Source organism: Mus musculus, chromosome 8, assembly GCF_000001635.26.
Source record: "Mus musculus strain C57BL/6J chromosome 8, GRCm38.p6 C57BL/6J".
NCBI lineage: Eukaryota > Metazoa > Chordata > Mammalia > Rodentia > Muridae > Mus > Mus musculus.
The window spans coordinates 87,172,737-87,195,973 of record NC_000074.6 but is presented as its reverse complement, the minus strand read 5'-3'; the positions used below and the strand labels follow the sequence as shown (position 1 = coordinate 87,195,973).

The 23,237-nt window shown below is 46.0% G+C and overlaps 2 long non-coding RNA genes across 2 annotated transcripts in view; one reads left to right on the top strand and one right to left on the bottom strand.

Annotated features, from left to right (window-relative positions):
• The window catches only part of Gm27246 (predicted gene 27246), a 96,690-nt gene that overhangs the window by 2,436 nt on the left and 71,017 nt on the right, over positions 1-23,237 (bottom strand). Inside the window, exons 9-10 of the long non-coding RNA NR_168261.1 lie at positions 7,161-7,223; positions 274-469 (exon numbers count right to left, since the gene is read on the bottom strand). This is a non-coding gene — a long non-coding RNA (predicted gene 27246). The remainder of the gene's footprint in view (positions 1-273; positions 470-7,160; positions 7,224-23,237) is intronic.
• Positions 1-23,237, top strand: part of Gm10637 (predicted gene 10637) — a 30,104-nt gene that overhangs the window by 3,877 nt on the left and 2,990 nt on the right. The window contains exons 4-6 of the long non-coding RNA NR_040697.1: positions 15,136-15,249; positions 15,522-15,595; positions 20,146-20,232. This is a non-coding gene — a long non-coding RNA (predicted gene 10637). The remainder of the gene's footprint in view (positions 1-15,135; positions 15,250-15,521; positions 15,596-20,145; positions 20,233-23,237) is intronic.

The window sequence follows — 23,237 nt, the reverse complement described above, 5'->3', positions numbered from 1 at the left end:
CTCCGGGCCTCAGACACCAGGTCTTTTCTCTCTTATCCCCACACCCAGATGACCGGTCCCCTTTAGAAGACATAGACTCACATCTAGCTTTATGTTACACTGGATTATGTAGCCCTTACTGTGCAGAAAGCCATGCTTTCCCCATCATTTCCTACCCTTCCCACAGAATGCAGACCCAGTACCATTTTTAGACAGGCTAAGGTAGGGTAAGATGGGGAGGTTTCAAGCCAGGGACTGGAAGGGACAATAGAGGACACGAAGCTAAGCTCTCACCCACTGTGTTACCCTGAGCAGGTTGTGGACGTGCCCTTCTGCATTTGTCTTTATGGTTGCTGTTTGTTTTCTTTGTTTTGACCACGATTGGTTCTCACTAGGTAACCCAGGCTGGTCCCAAGCTCACATGTTTTCCTGACTCTATCTCCCAAACACTGAGATTCCAGATGTGTACCACCACAGGGCATGCTGCATTCTGCTGAACAAGTGAAAAAAAATGAATGAATGAATGAATGAATGAATGAAGGCAATCCCATGGCAGCATAATAGGAGCACTAGTCTGATGGCTTGGGAGGAGAAATGCAGCACCAAGTATCAGGACCCAAACATCCCCATGAGCTCCTCCTGTACTTGCACCTGGTCCCAGGCAGTGCTGCTACTCGGGAGGTTAAGGAACCCTATGGAGCACAGCCTTACTGAGGGAAGTACATCACTGGGGGCAGGCTCTGAGGGCTTATAGCCTTGACCTACTTCCTGTTCTCTCGTGGCTTCCTGTATGAAGGGAAAAGGCGATCTCTCAACTTCCTGCTGAAACGCCATGTATTACCTGTGATTATAGACTCTCTTTGAGTGGCTTTTGCTCACGGCATTTCATCTCAGCAACAGTAAAGCTATAGTACAGATACAACACGTCCGTGTCGCTGCCTCCACATTTTCCCTTCCACGTGTCATTCCTTCTTTACTTCCTTCTTTACTTCCTTCTTCCTGGGTCCTCCCTACAGTGTAACTTTGATGTTTGTACCCTTTCCTGTGTCTTCCATTCCATGCGATCTAGTGCCAATGTGCCTGTTGTGTCCTATGACTTCTCTTTCACAGGCCTCCTCCTCAATGTGTGCTCTGTCACAGCGCCCCCTTACCAACGTCCTTCCTTCTGCCTTTTCTTCTGGGTTGTACATCCTCCACTTGCCCCTCTCCTTTTCCGTTCGTCTTTCCTCACCTGAGTCTCTCCCTTCTATCCATGTCTTTTCTTCCCTGTGTCTATCCTCTCTGTGGAGCAGGCTTCTGTCTGCCTTACTGGACCACCTCCTTCCTCACCTCCTGTGGTCCAGGTGGGAATGATGCTCATGATGATTCAGGCCAATGGCCACCAGCATCTCCTGTCTTATGAGAGCAGGGCCCCCCAAGGGTAAACAACAGCCACTCTATCTAATGATGAACGCTTGCACACCCTTGTTTCTTCACTCAGCAGGGCCACCAGCTTTGCCTCCTCCAAGCTTAAGGAGAAGCAATTCCGGTGAGCAATCCCACAACCTTATCGCAACATCTTTGACAATGTATGTAATTTCTGTCATTGTCACCCTGATATTTCTAAGTCATACATGATTCAAGGTCAGCCAATTAAGTTGCAGGAGGTTTCCTGGATATCTCCCCAGAAACTGTGGCTTATTGTATGATCATTGGGTATTGAATCTGCCTACTCTTTGAAACCAGAAGACCCTGGACACCAATAGGTCTGTCCCAGAGTGCTATTCACCCATGTTGCGTCATTGGGAGCTCTCTTCTGGGTGCTTGTCTGTAGTCTCACACCTACCAGGACCCTTCCCCTCTGGGAGTGGGGCTAAGACACAGCGGCAATGCTGTAGGACTGAAATTCCACCAGAGCAGGAATACAATTATAAGTTTGCTGTACTTCCTATAAAAGTTGACATGTAGGGATCTGACACTGCTTGACAGATCTCCCCTGGAAATTCTCTCTCTGGCTCTCTCTCTTTCTCAAGTAGAATCCTCCCATAGCACTGTCAGACAGCCTTGCTTCCTTTTCCCCCACTTTGGGCAGTTCTGAAGTCGCATTTGAGAGTCTGAGAAAGACCAAGACAAAAAAAGAGAAAACGGGAAGCAGAGATGAGCAAGTGACGGGGGATGGGGGGGGATGCCGAGTGTCAGGCCAGGTCCTTTCTGAGGATGCCTGGGCAGGGAAGGCACCGGAGAATGATTCGGGTGGATGGTCCACCTAACGAGCTAAAGTTGTTAGGGAAGGAGAATGGTGAAAGTATGCGCCCATGGAGTCTGGGCTTCCAGAGCCAGAGGCATCACCAGACCTTTGTCTGCTAGGTCACATGGGATTAGTGTTAGAGTACAAGGCAGAGGACGTAAAGCTGACCTCCCCACTGCAGGACCCAAGTCAGACAGAGGCTGGCAGGGACAACTAGTATGTGTTCCTCTTTTTTCTCCAGTGCAAGTCCCAGCATCTTCCCAGCAGGTTGACTCTGTAGAGAGAATCTCTTAGGTACTGCATGGAAGTGTCACCTGTCAATTAAAAAGCTGTTGGCCAATTATCTTAGGCAAGAAATAGGAAGTGGGAGTTCCAACAGGGAGAAAGGATTCTGGGATAGTGTCAGGCTTATGTCCTAGGCCTTTATTCATAAATAGTAAGTTTCAGAGTTGTTATTTTGGGAACTTGGGCCTCGGTGGGAAAGCCTGTGGTTACAGGACTCACCTGTTCACTTTTGCTTCCCCTACCACAGCTGCCATATTGCCTCTGATCTTCCCTTTATCTTACAGCTGCAGGACTCTCAAGTTCTCTCAGCAGCCCCCTGCCTCAGCACTTCTTCCTTTCCTGACTTCTGAGTCTCTATAGCTCAGATCTAATTCTCAAGAGAGGACTAGATGGACCACCAACTGTACAGCGATGTGGACAATCAGGGCATGGACACCAGACTTCTCTGTGGTTTCTGGAACTCACTAGAAAATGCTCCAGAGGCAATGTGGGCTATGGTATGGAGCAGCCTATTGGCCCCACAATGAGTTCTGTGGACAATGAGATCTAGGGGAAATCTCTTGGGGACACTAAGAACCTGGGACAAGCAACTAGCAACTGTTTAACAAAAGTGCTTTGGACAGCAATGGGGGCCAAGCTTCCGAGATGTCCTAGGGGCCAAATCTGTCACATTGATCCTCAGAGAATCTGCATCCTGTGGGCCCAGAAACGGGGTCTGGGCTGGGGCCTCTGTCCCTCCAAACTGTATACTCTTGCTATAATGGGGAAACGATACTGACTGTGAAAACTGGGGGGTGAGAAGGGAAGCAGTGTATTGTGGGGTTGGGCTCAGTGTCGCCTATAAAGATGCTTCTGTAAGATAATTCTTGGCCACATTAAGGTGGTTTTTAAGATGAAAATCATTTCCCAACATGACGACATTTGTTAAGGTGGTGACTATCCTATGACCCTGACCCTCTTCCCAGAAGGACCGATCTGAGCAAGGCAAAGATCGGCTTTGGGAAACAGCAGGCCTGCCATGTTGTTCCAGCCAGCCCCACTCTCCCCTCCATCCACCTGTATTCTCAATAGAGTCTGGCTTATGTGGGCCAGGCTGGCTCAAACTTAAGATTCTCCTGTCTCAGCTTCCCAGTGTTGGGATCATATTCCTACGCTATTATGCCTGATTGAATCTTACTAGACACATAGACTGAATTTTCAACATTTGCACTTCCCATTGCCCTTAATCTTGTATGCATGAAATGCTAGTGTGTGTTTGTTTGTTTGTTTGTTTGTTTGTTTTTTCTGTGGCGACTGGGATGGATGGCAAATATTCTGCTTCTGGGCAGATCCTGTCCACTTGCTTACTTGTACAAATCTCTTCAGACTAGGAGCCCGGGAAAGAGCTGTGACCAGAATCTCAGGAAAGATTGGTGACCCTCCACTTTTGTTACAAAGTCCACTTACCCAGGCTGGTAAGCTCTGGAGTTGGACTCTTCCACTGCAATGACAATTGCATCCCCAGAACAGTAACCTCAGGTCACAGAAAGACATAATCTGGAGGAACAGGGCCGGAGTGCTCAGTGCACTCTCTACTGACCCGGAGGTCAGTACTCCTGCCTGCTGGGGTAAGGTGAGCATGCAGAGGAAGTACTCTCAGCAAAATAGGCTGCTCCAAGTGAGAGAACTTTCTAGAAGCTGTCAGCATCACACCTATGTGCATGAGAGAGAGAGAGAGAGAGAGAGAGAGAGAGAGAGAGAGAGAGAGGAGAGAGAGAGAATGTCCCAGCAGAATCACAGGCCCTGGTTAGGGAGGATGATCCTTGTATGTTTTACTTTCATTTTTAATAAAAAAAATTTTCTTTGGTAATTTCATCATACACACACACACACACACACACACACACACACACACATATATATATATATATATATATATATATATATATATATCTTTCACAACATATATACTGAATTTGGTTGTTTTCACCCCACTGCCCTCCACAGTTCCTCTTCCTCTCTCACTGAAACCTTTCATTTTCCCAATAACCCCCTCCTACTCTGTTGTCTTATATTTTTATCTTTTGACCCTCCAAGTTTAATCATGGTTGTTTGCATTAGCATGGGACAGAGGTTATTAGCTGGCAACTTCTCAGTGACGACCCAACTAAAAAAAAAGTGACACTCCTCCTCTAGCACCTGTTAACTACCCATAGTTCCCCAGTGAGGGGCGGAGCCTCACGAGCCCCTCCCCCATGCATGGTGACCCTGCCGCCGGTCACAGTCTCAGCCAGTCTGTGAATGCAGTGGCCTTATCCAGAAGACACCGTTTCATATGACTGCTCACCAACTTCTGGCTCTATCAGTTCCTTCCATCTCCTGTTCTGAGATGTTCTCTGGGCTTTGGAAGGGGTGACATGGATGTCCCATTGGGGGCCCAGCACTCCACAGCCACTGTTCACACGTTGGATCCCATAGTGTTTATTCTTGACACACGCCTGTCCAAGTCGTCACCCCTGGAAAGCCTCTTACCCCTCCTCTTGCTTCCTCCTATGCTCCGAGCATCCTCTTGTTCCCTCTTCACCCTTCCTATCCTCTGGTCACTGAGTCGCAGGCTCTAAGAGCAGATCCTCCCTGTGCCTAAGGGAAGACTGAGCAGGTAAAGAGGCTGAGAATAAATGTGGCAAAGAGGGGGAAATCTGTGCTTCCTACTTGGTCCCCAACTCCAGGTTTTTACCCTGCAAAAGAGTACCCCGGTCAGCCATGCTTCCTTGGAATAGGAGTTCTCAGCCTTTGGCGTGTTTTAAGGCTCACTGGAAGATTTCTGGGGCAGGAGATGCGGCCAGTGTTGGCCAAACTTAGTTGGATTTCTTTCTTCCAATGACCATCTTGCAGATTGATGTTCATTGGAACAGGCCTTAGGAAATACTGTGCCATGCTACACTCCTGAGCCAGTCTGAGGAAGCCACCTGGTCCCCTTCTGAACTGTCTACCCAGGAGGTGCACCGCCAGACTGGACCACTCTTCTGGAAGCAGGAGCCTTTAAAATCAAAACTGGGGGGTAGGGGGACTGGGGACCTGCAGAGATAGCACAGAACAGAGTCAAAGTAACAAAATGCTTGCTTTCAGCATTGTTTCGTTCCAAAACTCCACATTTAATGAAATATTTCAGGATGGGAGGGGACAAGCAAGAAGCGATGTTTGTCTTTGCTGCCACACTTCAGCCCAGAGCAAATTAAGCCAGCAGCTTCTAGACAGGAGACATGATGAGCAGCCCAGCAAGCTCTCGGGCTGGCTGTGGGAGAGCCAGCCCAGCTGCAGCAATAAAACCTGAGCAGGGCCAGCCAAGCTCTGGAACAAATACCTCCTAGCTGTTCTTTTCCTGAGTCTGCCATCCACATGCTCTTCCTATTATTTTAATCTGGGGAGGCTGAGAACTGGTATTTTCTCACCTTTGTAATATGAGAAACAAGTTAATTAAAATCAATCCTGACTCTGTTCTGAGACGGCCCCGCTTCAGCTACGGCTCTGCCGACAGTGTATTTGGATAACGGCGTGTGCAACGAAGGTGGTTATTCAGAGACGCTGGTAATTACATTAATTTAGGAGGCATTAGCTAAGCCGAGCAATTAATTACAAGGTGCACAGCCTTCAGATAGCTGGAAGAAACAGGTAGAAATGCCACCTCTTTTTAATCGAGGTCTAGTCTCTTGTAGCAGTCTCCTAACCAAAACCCTGTCTGTTGTTCTTGTCCTGCGTGGGTTTCTATTGCTGGGATAAACATCCTGACCAGGAGCAACTCTGGGAGGAAAGGATTTGTTGGGTTTACAGGTTGCAATCCATCATCAGAAAAGCCAGCACATCATCTACACGGAGGAAGAGGAATGGGCGACGAGACCATGAAAGGATGCTGCTTACTAACTTGCTCCCAGTGGCTTGCTTAGACTGGTTTCTTGTACAGCCCAGGGCCATCTGTCTCGAGGTGGCACTGCTCACGTGGATCACAATGAAGAAATGCCCTACAGGTTTGTCTACCAGCCAGTCTGATGCGGGCATTTTCTCAATTGAGATTCCCACTCCTCAGATGGCTCTAGCTTATTTCCAGTTGATGAAAACTACCCAGCATATCCACTGATGTTTAAATGGTTACCATCCGTGACAAGCATGGAGACTTGAAAGGTCCTTTCAAGCTCTAAAGCATATATTAGAAAGCTGTTTTTACAACACTTAAGACTTGAGTTTTGTTGGACTGGGACTTTCTGAGAGCTGATCATTGGAGTTTTGTTTTGCCATGTTTTGTTTTATGACACAGGGTTTCTCTGTGTAGCCCTGGTTATCTTGGAACTATTGCTATAGACCAAGCTGTCCTCAAACTCAGATTTGCCTGCCTCTTCTCCCTGAGTGCTAGGATTAAAAAACGTGCACACCACCCCCACCCAGCCTGAGATCTGGTCATTTGTAAGGAATACTTGTAATATTACATCTCATGGAATCAGAATTTCTATCCAACTTCCCCACTCAGGAACTATTCTGACACAGACGTGCTCTCCCTCCTTCACTTTTCACTACAGACACACACTGAGAAATGGATGCACATCTTCCCTGTAAGTACAAAGACCATATATGAGTGCATACATATGTCAATAGATTTTAAAATGAGAAAGCAACCGACATGGGGCTCACAGCATACCAGGTCTCGGGATGAAGAAAACATTAGAGTTTGAGGCCGGCTGGTGCTATGTTGAGAAAACCTCTGAAAAGTAAACAAAAGAACAACAAAGTCAGATGAAGACATACCCTAGTTTTAAAAATTCAATACAAAATGACAGAAGTCTATCTGAGGAGGGGGTTGGGTATCTGTCGGTCCCCCCCCCCCCCACTGTCTATCTTCTTTATCTCACTTGCAGTGTCCTGTGCCAGGTCTTGGGATCTAACTTGGCTGGCCTTTTTTTTTTTTTTTTCCTGGCTAGTTTCTAGGACATCTGATTGAGTGCAGAGTTCTGAGCATTTACCCTGAGAGTGCTTTAGGGAAACTGTAGCCCTGTTACTGGTCCATGATGACCTGCATGCTATGATTTATGTAGGCCTCTGGCTGGGCTCTGGTTTCAGAGGGGGCCTGTAGGATATTGTTAACAGCAGGACTGCAGGGAATATGTAGCACAGGAGAGTGAGGATTGGCCAGCCCTCGTGCCCCTGCCTCCAAAGCCTCAGATCCTGGATATCATGGCCCCAGGCACCTGAGGAGGTAAGCTCCTGACATCCCATGAGTAGAAAAGCTGTCCATTCTCTCTACTCTTTTAGATGCTCTCTCAGAGCCATTTAGACATCCCAGAGACATTCTGGTTTGAACTATATTGCAGTGGCTTTAACCTGACCATGGGTATAGAAGAGGTAACCCTTATTCTAATTAGCATCATCACGTGGGAGGGCACCGTCGTAAAAGATGATCAGAAGATGCTAGGAAAGAAGAGCTAGGCTTCATGCACAGCTGCTTCCTCTTTTTGCTTTGTGTGTTCAGATCATCTGTGTGCATCTGCTTAAGCCGGAGTTCTGCTCTGTTAGGACCAGGTTGCCCTTTGATGTATGCTTCAATGTTTTATACTATGCCATAGAAATTATTCAATGGTGGTGTTTATAAAGATACCTCTTCCTTTTCCAGTATAGCATTCTAATTGCTTGTTATTTGGAGACAAGGTCTAGTAGTCCACACTGGCTTTAAACTCAAGATCCTCTTGCTTTTGTTTTTAGATTGCCTCAGATTACAGATGTACACCACAACACTCAACTTGATACTATCCCAATTATGCTATAGCCACATCATTTTATAAAGATCTTCTTGGATGGGTGTACAAGCAGATCACAAGGCTTAGTCCCTAGAAGTGAAGTGTCTAGGTGTTATGAAAATTGAATTATTCCTCTGTCAAACTTCATACATTGAAGTCCTAACTCCTAGCATGCCAGGATGTGGACTTCTTTGGAAAGACAGATGTTGTAAACATAACTAGTTAAGGTGAGGCTGCTATGATGGGGTTTACTCCAATTTGATCTGCTTTTATTGGTGTCTTTTACAAAAAGGGGAAAGAGTTTGTACTGATATTTGTTCACAGAGAGAAGGCTACATGAAGACAAGAGCCTGCAGGGACTGGGTTAGCATACCAAGATACCTGAGAAGCTAGGGAGAAGCAGACATGAATCCCCTGCTCTTAGTGGGAACTACACTTCCAGCACCTCTTTCTTCCAGGACTAGGAGGCAATAAATGCTCATTTCTTAAAGCATTCCACTGTCTTGCTGTCAGAGCAGATCTAACTAACACGGTGTCTGCAGCTAAGCTGGTGTAGAGTACTGCCTGTCTCCCGAATAGACGGTGATGGCCCTCTGGTCAGCAGTTCAAGGAGCCTGGGACCAAGGATGGAGCTCAATGGTGGAGCATGTGTCTACTTACTGGGCCATTCTCAACACAGGAAAGAAGGAAAACCCACCTAGCTTATTACCTTCTTGGCCCCAATTAGCCCTCAACCAAGTCTGTCCTGATTTTCCTTCTACCCACTTGAGTTTCTGAGCAACAGAATCCAGCCTGTTAGAGTAAGCATGGTGAACATATAGAGTGTGTGTCTTACAGGAACCAAAGAAGGTGGGCAGATGGTGGTGGGAAGGCTCAGAGAATGGAGAGCTTATTCCTGTGGTAACCTGTGGTAAAGAGGACCCATTGGACACCAGAACCTTCTCTCCTTGGTCACTTGATGGCTCAGTGACCCAGATCCTCAGCTTTGAGTCGAGGTCTATGAGGGCCACCCTTTACCTCACCCCTCTGAATTCCACTTTCCTGTCAAAAGGGCTGGACTTCTTTGAAAAGGCAGATGTTGTCAACATAATTAGTTAAGATGAAGCTGATATGGTGGGGTTTACTCCGGTTTTATTGGTGTCTTTTACAAAAGGGGAAGGAGTTTGTACTCAAGAGTTGTTCACAGAGAGAATGCTACACGAAGCACTTTTCTGAGAGCACACCCTGGTCAGGACTCTGTGTTAATCTCAACTCAACAAATGCGAATGATCCTCTCCACCATGACCCCAGATATCTATTTACCTAGAATGACTTTGTAAAATAATGAAGAGTAACAACAACAAAGGCATTTTTAAACGGGTAATGGTCACCATGACAGGTTTACTGCAGAAAGGAGTATGGGCATGTCTGTGATGTGTTTGGAAGGAATGGCAGAGGGGTAACAAACACCAGAGTCAGGCATAGTGTAACAGAGGTGTGAGCTGCTATGCATGCCCTCCTATTACTCAACTCCAAACCATAAGTCACGAAGCAGTTAGGGTTGGAAGGCTAAACTTAGCCCCAAAGGAAACTTGTCCCCATGTGGACATCCAGGGCTATAGAAACATCAGTGGGAGCTGATGCCTATAGCAACAGTATCCAAGTCAAGGTGGAGGTTGAAGGTTGGAAAACATAGTATCAACTTTACAAAGTGCAATTGGCTTGATTTTCTGATGAATCACTGGGAAGAGAAACAGTGTGTAAACCAAGGCCACCTGGCTGCAAGTGATCAAGGCCAGCATCAATTGGCTCAAGCAATGCAGAGATTCGTGATCTTTGTCATCTGGTCTCTTTCCCCCATTCCTGTCACCTCTGATTTCTTCTGGGCCACCACATTCGGGCAGGCTCTTTCTACTATGGTGGAAAGAAGTTCCCTAAAGTCTTATTTATATTTTCCTCTGGGTCATCCAGATGGCAACCATAATTTATTTTATCCAAATAACCCAATATATAACTGACAATAACATTTTATTGAATCAGTCTAGATCATGTACCCAGTTCTGAATCAATCACTATGACCCTGAAGATGGAGTTATTCTTTGTGACTAGGCCTGAAACACACAGTTCACCAGACCTAGAGAGATTGTTCTGCTCAGTATAATCATGTGATCCAAGGGTTGGGGAGCGTTTCATGGTCAGGGGCTCATTAATAACAGTCCCTCTTTTCTCTGCTTGAGTCCAGGACAATTGTGTGTGGGGGGTAGTGGTTAGGCAATGGGAATGAATCCAATGATGACTATAAAATAGGTTTGGAGCAGGTAGCTTCAGTATTAAGTAACACATATCCAAATATCCAAGCCCCAGAAACTAGCCAGGTATGGTGTCACAAGTCTTTAGTATATAATGCCAGCCCCCAGGACACAAAGGAGCAAGAATTTATGGTCAGGTAGGATAGCAGGCTGAGCGGATGTAATTCAACTCCTGCTCCAAGAAGCCTGTACTAGATCGGACACTCCACACTACTCCATCCCTGAGAAATGAGGACAAAGAAGAGCCTCACCCATGTGGAAGCTTCTGTCCTTGGAAGCACAGAAAGGAGAGGCTAAGGGCTGCATCCACTTGCCTAGCAGCAGAGGGGTGATTCCCCAACCCAAATCAAGGTAATACCTCACGGGAAGGCAACAGTCTCAGAGCCATGAAAACAAGAGCACTGTGCCAAAAGCATGAGAATATAATGTCTTCCCTGTTCTTCCTTGTGACTGCAGGTCATTCGTCTGCAGTGACATCAAGGTGTACACATGATTGAAAAAAACAAATATATAATACTCACATATATACATTATATATACATATATATAACATATAATATATAATTTATATACTGTACACTATATACTATATATGTATTATATAGTTATAATATATAATTATTTATGTTATATTAAATGTATAATTAATTATAATTAATAATATAATATATATTAATGATATGATGTGCTAAATATGACATATTATATAATAATATTATGCATATACTCATTATATATACAACTATATATTCTAGTCCAAATTGGAAACTGTCAAGGTTCAATACCATTTATAAGATCCTTTGTAGGAGGTGGAGGTCAAGAGGCAAAACAGTGCCAGTCACCAGTGTCATATGGAGTTTCCTACCAAAAGTCACAGTAGCTTTATACAGTCTGGACAATGGCTTGGAAAAGACAAGATGTTGGCCCAGCTCAACCTCCACCAGACGGAGCCTTGGGTAAGGGGCTCATCCTTCTCGATGTCAGTCCCTTCTGGTGTTCACTGCAGCCCTGGTCAGTGACTTCAAAGCAAGACAGAAGGGGACTCCTAGTCACAATGGCAGTTTCATCAATTACCACGCATCAGGCTCTATTCTAAAACCTTGAGATATGTGAGATTTTTTTAACCCAGAGAATTCTGCAGAGAAGGCTTGTGTGCCAAAGCCTTGGTCCCCAGCTGGTGGTGCAATTTGGAGAGGTGGAGGAACTGTTAGGTGGGACACAGAGGAAGGAGGTCACAGGGCTCTGGTAGGGGCTATATTTTATCTGGGCTCCATCTGTTCTTTCTCTCTTTCTGCACCCTGTCTGTTATGAGACGGCAAGGATCTTCCACCATCATCACGATGCTTGCCAAGGGCAAAGGGCCATGCTACCACAGACTTTGAAACTAGGAGGGAAGACAAATTATCCCTCCTTTAAGTAGTGCTATCAGGTGTTCTTTGTCATAGCAATGTACAAGTAGTGAGTGTATTCTTAGTCTGGGGCCATCTTGGAGAAGGGTAAACCAAGAGGGCTTAAGACGCCTGCCCAAGGTCTGGAAGATGACAGAACATTGCACCTGCAGTCACAGGTGAGGCTGCCATCAGTGGTGGCAGAGCTCAGGGAATAGCTTGAAGGAGAAGCAGGGGTGGTGGCCTCAGTGGCGTTGCTGGGCCTGCACTCCTTTGCAGGGGAGTGGTTTCTAATTAGGACAGCCTTGAGAGTCAGGGATGGGCACATGGCCTGGGGTAGAGTCTAGGAACCTGTGAGAAAATGCAGAAGGTACTAGTCCTAGAGTCTCATTTGGCCTCCAGCCTGGGCCAAGAGACTCCTAAATGTGACTCGGATATGTCCAGGCCTGGGCACTTCCAAGGCCTTTGTTTACAATTGAACCCCAACCTGGCTATCTCAGGCAGGCGAGGAGATGAAGGAGACTAGGGAAAGTGAACCTACCTTGCTCATGAACAAGTGAGCAAGTATGGCACCCTGAATGATCTTAGCTGGTAGCTGTCAACCTACCATTCACTTCTGCATTGCCTGGCTTTGCTACTGGACAAATATATCCCTGGGTTTTCTTAGGAGATTTAAGATTAAACTGGAAGTATTCTTCTATTGCAGCCTGTGCTTTCTAGAAAGAGGGACGAATATTCTTTGCCAAGGCCTCCCATCTCCCCAAAGACAGAGGGATATAGATGTTCCCTCTGGCTAGGAGACAGAGTGAGAAGAAATCATTTTTTAGCACCTGTCCAAATTGTGGTAGACTGTATTAGATGATTTAACTTTGTAGTTTAGCCTACGTTTGAGTTTGCTCTAAGATTTACAGCAAAGCTGTAAAGATGAGTCATAGTGGTTCCTTTGCCCAAATAAGGGTAGAAATGACTATACTTGCAGCTATGCCTTCCCTCGTGGGTCAGTGGCAGACATGGCTAATCAATTAATGATACTGTTTCCCACTGACCCTAGACATGGGCTCAGAAGCTTCACCATAGCGCTGCAGGCTATCTGAGCTACTGCATCAGATGAAAAGCATTCGCTCTTCCTGCCAAATCAAGAGGACAACCTGGGAAGAAGAAGAAGAAACAGAAAAGAAGACAGACAACATTAGGTGCCTGGAAAAAAAAAACACACACACACACACACAGACAATGAGAGTTATGGGCTCTGCCAAGTAGACAGTTCTGGGAGACAAGTGAAGGCAAACAAGCTTTGGGGGATGTAAAAGCTGCAGATAGGCTGTGACTCTGGCAAACAAAACGAAAGTGTTAATAGGACTCTTACCATGTGGACTGTGACTCTTTAATTCTGTAAACAAGCTGGGCAGAGAGCTCTGCTAAGGGGCCAGAGACAGCCAGAGATGTTGGGAGGATAAACAGAGCTGTCTAACCTCAGCTCAGTGACTAAGGAAACAGACCCTGTCTAACCTCAGCTCAGTGACTAAGGAAACAGACCCTGTCTAACCTCAGCTCAGTGACTAAGGAAACAGACCCGTACACATGACCATTCCTTTCTGATAACACAAGTAGTAGTCGTTAACATTTGAGAGGCCAATGCGTGTCAGACACTGTACAGTGTTTCTTCATGTACTCATATAGTACCAGGGGGTTTTACTATCCTGTTTTATACATGCCACAATGGAGGCTCACTCGTGCTAAGTAATTTATCAAGATCAAGCAGAATACAAAGTGATCAGTATTTGGACCCAAGCAGTAGCCTAGTGCTTCTCCAAGTCAACTGTGTATCTATAGTAGAACCCTATAGACAGGGGAGAGAAGCTGGCCCCAGTTCTTCCTTGTCTGAGGAATTTCTATTTTTATACATTTATTGTTTGCTTATTATTCACTCATTCATTCACTCCAATTACTTATCCAGCAAGTCTTTATTGTGATCCACTGTGTACCAAGCACTTGGTAGGCATTGGAGGTGGCACGTAAACAACACGGGACTCTGAACTCACAAAGCCTTCCTGGCTATTAGAGCTGGGTATGAATGTCCCAAAGACTCCTGTATTGAAAGCAGATGCAGCCATGTTTAGTTGAGATCGTGCCTTGAGAAATTGTTAGAGAACTAACCTCATCAACTGATTAATCCACTGATGAGTTCATAACTGAATGGACTATTTGGATGTTGCATTTAGTTACAGGAAGTAGGTCACTGGTGGGGTCTTGCTCTTCTCCCTCTGTTTGTTTCCTGGCTGGCATGGAGAAGTAGCCTCTTCCACCACATACTTCTACCATCATGAAGTAATTCCTTACCTATGGCCCAGCACACTGGAGCCAGACAACCATGAATAAGCCTCTGAAACTTTTGATTCTGAACAAACCTTTTCTTCTTTAGGTTTCTTTTCTCCGGTGTTTTGTTATGGCAATACACTAATTCCCTCACTATAGTGGAAGGACTTGGCAGCTGGAATAACTGGGGAGATAAGATTGGGATTGAGAAAAGGAGTAAGACCAGAGGTGAATGGGGCTCAGCCTGCCCAGCCAGGAACTCAGCAGTCAATCCAGCCTATTTTAGGCCTGGCTCTTCCCTTGGTGGGGTTCATGGTAGCCCATTGGGGTTAATGATGAAAACCAAATTGCTTTGCTGGTCAGAAGGGTTCCTGTATGCCCAGATAGTTCTGATCTACAGTCCAGGCTAAGGGCCACTAGCAAGTGAGAAGGGTTGACAAATGCCTTTATATGACAGATTTCTGCCACCAAGTCTAGCATGCAAGGGGTGAAGCATCCAGATGAAGTCATATGAATCCAGCACTTGAGCATATTTTGGAAGACCTTACAAGGAAGCCCTTGGCAACTGCACAGAGTCTAGCCCTAGGAGACAGGTCAGAAGTGGGACCAAGGAAACATCATGCCTGCCCCAGCACAATCGTTGTTTGGGTTTATTTCAGACACTATTTTAAGGATCTGGTTCAAAAGCTTCAGACTGTTTTCAAGTTCATTACAAGTTCAAATTGGCTCAGTGGGTATTAAGGGTCTTCTGCTGATGTTGGAGAAAATGGAAAATTACCTTGGCTTGGTTCATAAATCTAAGGTGAGAGAAGGGGGTGGAAACTGACTTGGTTTGAGTGCAGTTTGGGCTTTTGCAGGTGAGCAAGTGGTTTTACTTCACTGATTCATAGGTTCAAGCTCCAGGGACAGCATTAATGAGCAACATCAGTTCAGTTGTCCTCCAGACTGGGAGGCTACAACAGCTCAATTGCCTGCACTCCAGACAGAGGTGCATCCTGTGGAAGGTAAGGTTCCCAGGGAATAGAAAAATAATCTCCACCCCCCAGAGAACCCTCCCCATTGACTGAGCAACTCCTGGGTCCCAGGAGCCTGGAGGATAAATGGAGCATGCTTACAAATGTCTCTCAGTGGAAGGTCAGTGGAGACAGTTACAAAATGGAGCCCAGAAATGCAAAAGGTGAAAACCAGGGGCCTGGGAACCCCAGAGGCTAACTTAGACAGATGACAAAAGAGTTGTATGTTGACCTTCTGGTCCATTGACAACTGATCATGTTAGCAGGTGACTGACGACACCTTCCAGAGCCAGAGAGTGGTCCTTCAGAAAGGAGGATGAGCTGCGACCAGTCTCAGGCAAGGACAATGGACTTAAATTAAGTCCACCTTTCTCTCCCTGTTTATTAGATCTGGCTGCTCACTCTCTCCCTAAGGACTCCCTGCTGACCCAAAGGAGGATGTGTGTGTGCGCGTGCGTGAGTGTGTGTGTGTGTGTGTGTGTGTGTGTGTGTGTGTGTGTGTGTGTGTGTGAAAGGAAGGGCCATCAGGAAGACTTTCAGCAGGCTGAGAGACCTGGAGGCTGAAGGATTGCTCGTGCCTTACTCTGGCCCTATAGTGTGGCACTGAGGTACATCTGATGACAGAAATGTGCTGCCCCTCCTGTCTGAAGCTGCCTCACCCAGTTCCCTCATTCATAGTGCAGAGATGGCCTTTGAGGTACCTGCCTCCATCTTACTAATGTAGTTTCCATAAGTGTTTGTATTCTTGTCTGTGGTCTTTCTACCCAGTGAGGACTTAGGCACCTAGAACCAGGAAGCAGACACGGGAATGGGTGGGGGGTGGAAGGGGTGGAGGGGGTGGAGGGGGTGGAAGGGGACTTCTGTGGCTTCTTTGTTGTTTCATCTCAAAGACAGAGCAGGGCTGCAACTCTTAAAATGTTCAAAACTTGCTCAACTAAAGGAAACAAACTGGTAAGTAAAGAATCCAGAGGTGGGTAAGGAGGGAGAGCGGCCATCAATGTTTGAGGCAGGCAGAGGAAAAATAATCTGGGGTCCAAGCTGTTGTTACAGTCACCTGATTCAGCCCCCAAGGACATGGGGCAGAGAGAGAGAGAGAGACAGAGACAGAGACAGAGACAGAGACAGAGAGAGACAGAGGAAGGGAGAGAGGAAGGGAAGGAGGGAGGGAGGGAGGGAGGGAGGGAGGGAGGGAGGGAGGATAACTTAGGGAGTAGGATATCTTAGAAACTGCTAGAGGCATAGACAAGCAAAAGAATAATGATGGGCTGCAGAGGAAGGGCAAGTGGGGGCTGTGTAAGACCATCTACAGACTGAAGAGTGAGGGACAAGGCCACTAGGCTAAGACGATCTACTCCTGTAGCATGAGTCAACCTTCCAGAACTTTGGTCTTCTTGTCTGTCTAATGGGATAAGAGCTCTGCCTCAGGCTGTGGTGAGAATTAGAGGGATAGTGTGGGGTGCAGCTTGGATAGAGCCTGGACTTTCCTTTCAGAGGCTATAACTCTAAGCTTCCCATGTCTTCACTCTGCACAAACATCTTTCCTTGGAAAGTGACTTAAATAAGGAGACCAAGAAATGACTTTGCTTGGAAATGCAGGGTGCCTTCTGGACTGTCTGATACTACACAGGTTGGGCTTTGAATAAAAGTAGCTTCTAGTCTTCTTCATAGGTTGACAACTACAGAGGGAATTTTTACCATAAGCCGAGGGAAAGCTCTCTGGCTGGACCTCCATTGGACTATTGATCTCAAGTCAGGCTGTGGTGCCAGCCTTCAAAGAAGCAGCACGTGAGAAATTGCCATCCTCTGCCTTTCATGTCATGGAAGCCAACCTCCTTCTAGACTCAGGAGAAGCCAATGCCACAGACTGGAGGATGATGAGGAAGTGTGTGTTTTCATGGACTAGAAAGCCTGGGAGAGAAGCTGCCGAGTGACTCTGGCAACCTGCCTGGGACTGGCAAATGGCAATGAGCCCATGGTGCCCCAGCTGAAGACTTCATAGCTATCTGGAGACAGTTTCATCTTGCTCTCCAGCAGGCGGTCTGGGAGCTTCTTCTGCCTGGGACCTGTGTGGGGTCAGATGGTCACGATTTTGCTACCAATGGTGTAAGCTGAAGTGGCCTTAAGTTTTTAAAAACAAACAAACAAACAAACAAACAACATTAAGCATCTGTCAATTCTCACATGTCATTCCCAGGCTAGGCATTTAGAAATATTTTCCAAGGTCATAGATGACTTCAATTATTCTAGCGCCTCCCTGCTTGAGGGGACATTTAGAGTACAGGAGGCCCCTCATCTGATTGGGTTGTCTTAGTCTTAAGACCAAAAGAGATGCTGTTGACCTAGCCTGGGTGAAGGGATACCTCAGGGATGAGTAGGGAGCAGGGGAAACTGAGGTAGGAAACACACTGACCAGCTAGGTCAGAAAACAGATTAGGAAGGGTGTGAGTGGCCAAGGATAGAAACTAGGGACACCTGGGTCCTAAGGGGTCTGGGACTGGACAGTTGGCATATAAAAACGCATCCCTGCCTCTCAAGAGACAGCTCGTTACTCTTCTACTCGCCAAAAACACTTATCCTGTCCCCTGATTGGTGGGAATTCTATCTGCTGTTTTCTTCTGACATGTGACCTCTTAGACCTTCCAGAAAGTCAGCTATGTGGTAGCTTGGCTTGCTTTTCAGTTGAAGTCCCACACTACAACAACCAAGACACTGAATGAAGCCTTGGGGCCCAGTACTCCGCCACTTTCAGTCGGTATGATCTCGGACATGCTCTGCCTTAGCTTCCACATCTATAAAACAGGAATAGCAATTGTTTCCTGTCATAAAGGCAGTGTGAGGGCTCTATGAATGAATTCCTGAGAAACAGCCAGACTAGTACCTGGCAACGGAACGCTGAAAAAACATCAACTACTATAAAACCCATGAGGAATGCATGCTCCTACAGGCCAGATGGGTTGCAGAAAACTTTGATGCAGGCACTGAATATTACAAGGGGAATTTGGGAGCTAATGTCATATGAGAGAGTACGTGGCTGACCAATTTATTTGAGTGCAATTTAAAGAGAAAAGCCACTATGCAAGTGAACACATCCATGGGCCTGCCGATCGCCTTCAGGAGAAAGCTGGGCTACTTGGCTCAGTGAGGACTGAAGCTGTACTTGCAGCAGATTTACCCTTGCCCAGTTGGGTATGGACAGAGTTTGGGGGATGGAAAAATGGGATATGTCATAGTGCTGATAGAGCTAGGGAAGGGACGGTGGCTACGGGCAGTCTTTTGAGGAAGAGTGGAACCAGGCAGCCCATATTTTTTATACCTTCTTTTGCTGTATTCTCAGCAAAGGTGCAGGGAAGCCCTGAGCCAGCTAGCCAGCCACATCACTTTTCCTATAAACACATACACATGTTTGCTTATCTGTCATCTATCTATCTATCTATCTATCTATCTATCTATCTATCTATCTATCTATCTATCTAACTATCTATCTAACTATCTATCTATCTGTATCATCTAACTACCGAATGTCTATCATAGATCTATCATCTATCTACTATCTATCTACCATCTATCCACCTATTATCTGTCTATTATCTAGCTCCGCTTCTGTAAATATCATAAAGGGACCTAAATCAAAGTAGAATGATTTTTAGCTTTCATAAACTCCTTGAATCCCAGTGAAGGAAAAGACCCCAGGCACCGTCAGTCATCATCTCTTTCTTCTTCTTCTTCTTCTTCTTCTTCTTCTTCTTCTTCTTCTTCTTCTTCTTCTTCTTCTTCTTCTTCTTCTTCTCCTTCTCCTTCTCCTTCTCCTTCTCCTTCTCCTTCTCCTTCTCCTTCTCCTTCTCCTTCTTCTTCTTCTTCTTCTTCTTCTCTTCTTCCTCCTCCTCCTCCTCTTTCCAAGAAGCTTTCCCATATTCCACTTCATCCCAGACAAATCTGCACTACATGAGCATGTTCATTCTTGTTACCACCCAGTGCAGCAGCAGCCAGGGAAATTCTTGAACCTGCAAATCTAAGCCAGCCCACTGTTTCCAAAAAGAAGGGGTGGACGAGAACAGAGAGATGAAATAGAAATGTCCATCCTAGGGAGATCATCCTTTCTGAAGAACACTGCTGGAGAATGCAATATGCTAAAAAAAAAGAAGAAGAAAAAAAAAAGACAAACAAAACACCTCCAGAATTCAAATTCCAATAAACAAGTCTCACCTGGCTCTTCTACCCAATGATCTTAATGCCATTCTCAAGAATAAGGAAAAAGAGCACTGCTGCCAGTGGGAGCTTTGGAGGTCAAGGGAACCTGGGTATGACCCAGCCATTCTCTTACAGTGAGACTGCAAACTACTCAGCCTTTCTGTTTCCTGCCTATAAAATGGGTGTCATCACACTTCCTACCTGCCACCATCATGAGGGAGGAGCAATAAACATGGACAGCAGCTCTTCTGGCATTTAAGGCTAGACTCCAATATTAGGTTTTCTGGTTCCCAGGCTGAACAGCATCAACTTCTTTAGCCACTTCTGGGTGGCATCACATCCAGAACCTGCTGATTATTTTTCCTGCAGATTGTTTTTCCACTCGCCTACAATGTTTTCCTTTCTTTGGATGATGTACCTTGCTTTGCTTAGAGTGAACTGCCTCCCACTGAACGTGGTTTGAGAGACTGTCAGTCAAAAGTTCACTGATCGCCATTCACCAGACTAAGCAGACAGCAACAGTTGGGTCTCATTTGACTATACTGGAGGTATGGCCCAGCTTTTCCACCTCCTTCTGTTCCTTCACACACACACACACACACACACACACACACACACACACACACACACACTTTCCTTTCTTCCTTAGCTTTCCTGGGATGGTGTGAGGCACTAATAAATTCCATTTCTTTTTGCTAGAATAAATCCTCATTGTTTGTCACTGAAGAACAATAAGGAAACCCACTCTATATGGGAAACTTGGGTTCATGGAAGGCCATGAATAAGGTAAGGCCCATGGGTAAGGTCAAGGTGCTGTCTTAGGTCTGAAGAGTGAGAAAGTAGGCTAGGCAGCAGTGGTGCATGCTTTTAGTAGGGAGGCAGAGGCAGGCAGATCTCTGAGTTCCAGGACTGCCAGGGCTACACAGAGAAACCCTGTCTTGAAAAACAGAAAAGAAAAACAAAGAAGAAAGAGAGAGGGGGGTGGGAAAAGGAGGGAGGGAGGGGAGGAGGGAGGGAGGAAGGGAGAAAAGAAAGATGAAAAAGAGAAAGCATTATAAGCAAAGGCTAAGCTGGGAGGAACTAGGAGGGAAACTCTATTAAAAGCCTCTGTGTGGCTGAGGAAGCCCCTGGAGGCAGTGGGATGGTAGGAAAGGTCTCTCCCAATGAGCCAGCTGGGCTGTATCCCCATCCATTTGACTCTGATAAATATAACACTATGCCTAGATTTGAGGGGACATAGGAAGGTTTTTCTAACTGGCAAAACTCCCAGGTTTTGAGGGAAAAATGGAAAACAAATGCTAAAATTTGTTTCCTCAGAGTGTTCTGGACTCAATCCAGGCACACCCATAAAAGAAAGTTGGCACTCACCCTCCAAAAATGAGGCTGTGTATTTCTTCAAAATGCATCCATAATTCCTAATTGAATGTCTCTTTCAAAAATTCATGACATGAAAGACTGAATTATTAAGTAAATAAAATCATAAATGAGGACCATAACAGAGCTAATGGCTTCACTAAACAGTTTTCTATTGTGCTGGAGCTCGCAAACAACTCCCTGAAGGTCCAGTGGAGCCGTATCCATGTGTAAACTTCTAGAATGCTCCCTTTCCCCAACAAAAAACATGGGACCCTTTGCCCTTCAAATCTTACTCCTTGTGGACTGGATTTTTCTTCCAATTACGATAACTCAACAGCACAACTTCCTTTTTCATGAGACAATCAAACTTGGAGATGACCTCCCCTCTTACCCGTGTCTCATTGGGCTGTCACTCAAGGTCCACTGGCATCAGCTTCTGCATCCCTGACAGCCTCTGACAGCTATGAGTCGATGCACCAATCAGACCCCCAAATCTGATTTTTACTCTTACCTAGTTTGATCAATGTTTTAGAAAGTTCAGCAGATTTCCTCTGCAATCTTTATATTGAAAGCTGAACCTTACAAACTGGGGGTGTTGGGTGCCCTTATCTGCCTAGTTTCCCCAACCATCATGTATTCAACAAATATCTAGAGAGCCCAGCTCTGCACCTAACACCCAACAGGGTCAAGGGCATCCTGTGGCATATGGTAGGTACCACCCTGGCCTACTAGAAAGGAATCATTAAGCAAAGAAGGTGTACAGGTAAAACAGGAAAAAAAAATGAACTTGTAGTGTGGAAGAAATAAAATGAGCCTAAAAAGCAGTTGGTTAAATCTGTGGGCAGTGTGGGGTCTTAAGAAGAGTCCTCATAGCAAAAGATATTTAGTTGGACTTTCCAGCAAATGGGAACTGGACAGGCAAGGGGAAGAAGTATGGGTAGGGCAAGAGTTCCCAGCAAGAGGAAATTCAATAGAAAGCTCTTAGGGAGAAAGGACTTGGCCCACTAGAGCACAGATTGTCAGCTAGTGTGCCTAGTCTAGAGATGGCCAAACCAAGATGGAAAGGAATAGGAGGGAACTTCTAGTGGACATGTAATGGTGGCTCAGCCAGGTTCTTGATAGACATGGAATGGTGACTCAGCCAAGCTCTTGATGGTCATGTAATGGTGACTCAGCCAAGCTCTTGATGGACATGGAATGGTATCTCAGCCAGGCTCTTGATGGACATGGAATGGTGACTCAGCCAGGCTCCTGATGGACATGGAATGGTGACTCAGCCAAGCTCCTGATGGACATGGAATGGTGACTCAGCCAAGCTCCTGATGGGCATGGAATGGTGACTCAGGAAAGCTCCCAATGGATATGGAATGGTATCTCAGCCAGGCTCTTGATGGACTTGGAATGGTGGTTTAGCTGTGTTCCTCAGATGGATATAGTCAGGCTCCTCTGAGAGGGGAACTTCCAATCCCCTTGAAGAATGGTTACTGGCAAACACAGAGGTACAGTGTGAGCTCTTGTGATCTGTGGTCTGGAAGTCAAGGTCCCAGCTCCTGCAGAAACCCTCAGAAGGCTATTGTAGGGTGTTATAGGAATAAAGTAGGTAAAGTGTGACTTTAAGTGTTGCATAAAGGAATCACTCATTGATTGTGGTCCTAACTCTATCAGTGACACGTTTCTTGTGTTACAGTCTATAAGCTAAAACAAAACAATTGGTTCCTTAGTCACGGGCCATAGTCTGTCTGAGATCTTTCTCATGCTGACCCCCAAATGCCTGACTGGTTTGCTGTGGTGGCTGGGCCATTCCTTGATCCTGGCATTGACCCAATATCAGCTTGGTCCTAAAGACCTTCACTGTTAGATTTACATGTTTGATTTTATCCACATGCAGTTCCTTGCTTGTAGGTCAAGAGTCTTTTCAGGAATCTGCAGAAGCAGAAAGCACTCATTGCTGAGTCCATGGCTAGCACCCCAGTTCAGGCAGCCAGGCCTCCAGCCAGGATGGCCTCTGGCTCTCTCTTCCCAGGTGATTAGCTCACCAGTAGCTAAAAGTCGGCTGGTCCTGCTCAAGAGAAACCAAGGCCTGATCAAAGGAGCTCCAGGTTACCCCAGAACCAGGGTGACTTGGGTGTTCCAGCTCTGAGCACCACAGCCATACATGAAGGTAGGGTCTGTCCTTTAATATTTGATTCTAGTAATCATTAGCTAACTACTAAAGGCTCTGTCAGGGTGTTCTATTTGGAATCCCCCAACCTTTAGTGGACTATCAGAAGCCTCGGTCCATATGGGGGGAAGGGGGTGTGAAATTATCTTCTTAGAATTGTTTACATGGCACAGCATGAGAGGAAGGAGAAACAGCAAGGATGGGTTACCCAGAGTCCCTCAGGCTGAGAATTCTTTGAAACACAGAGGAGAGACAATGCCTCTACTGAGGTTGT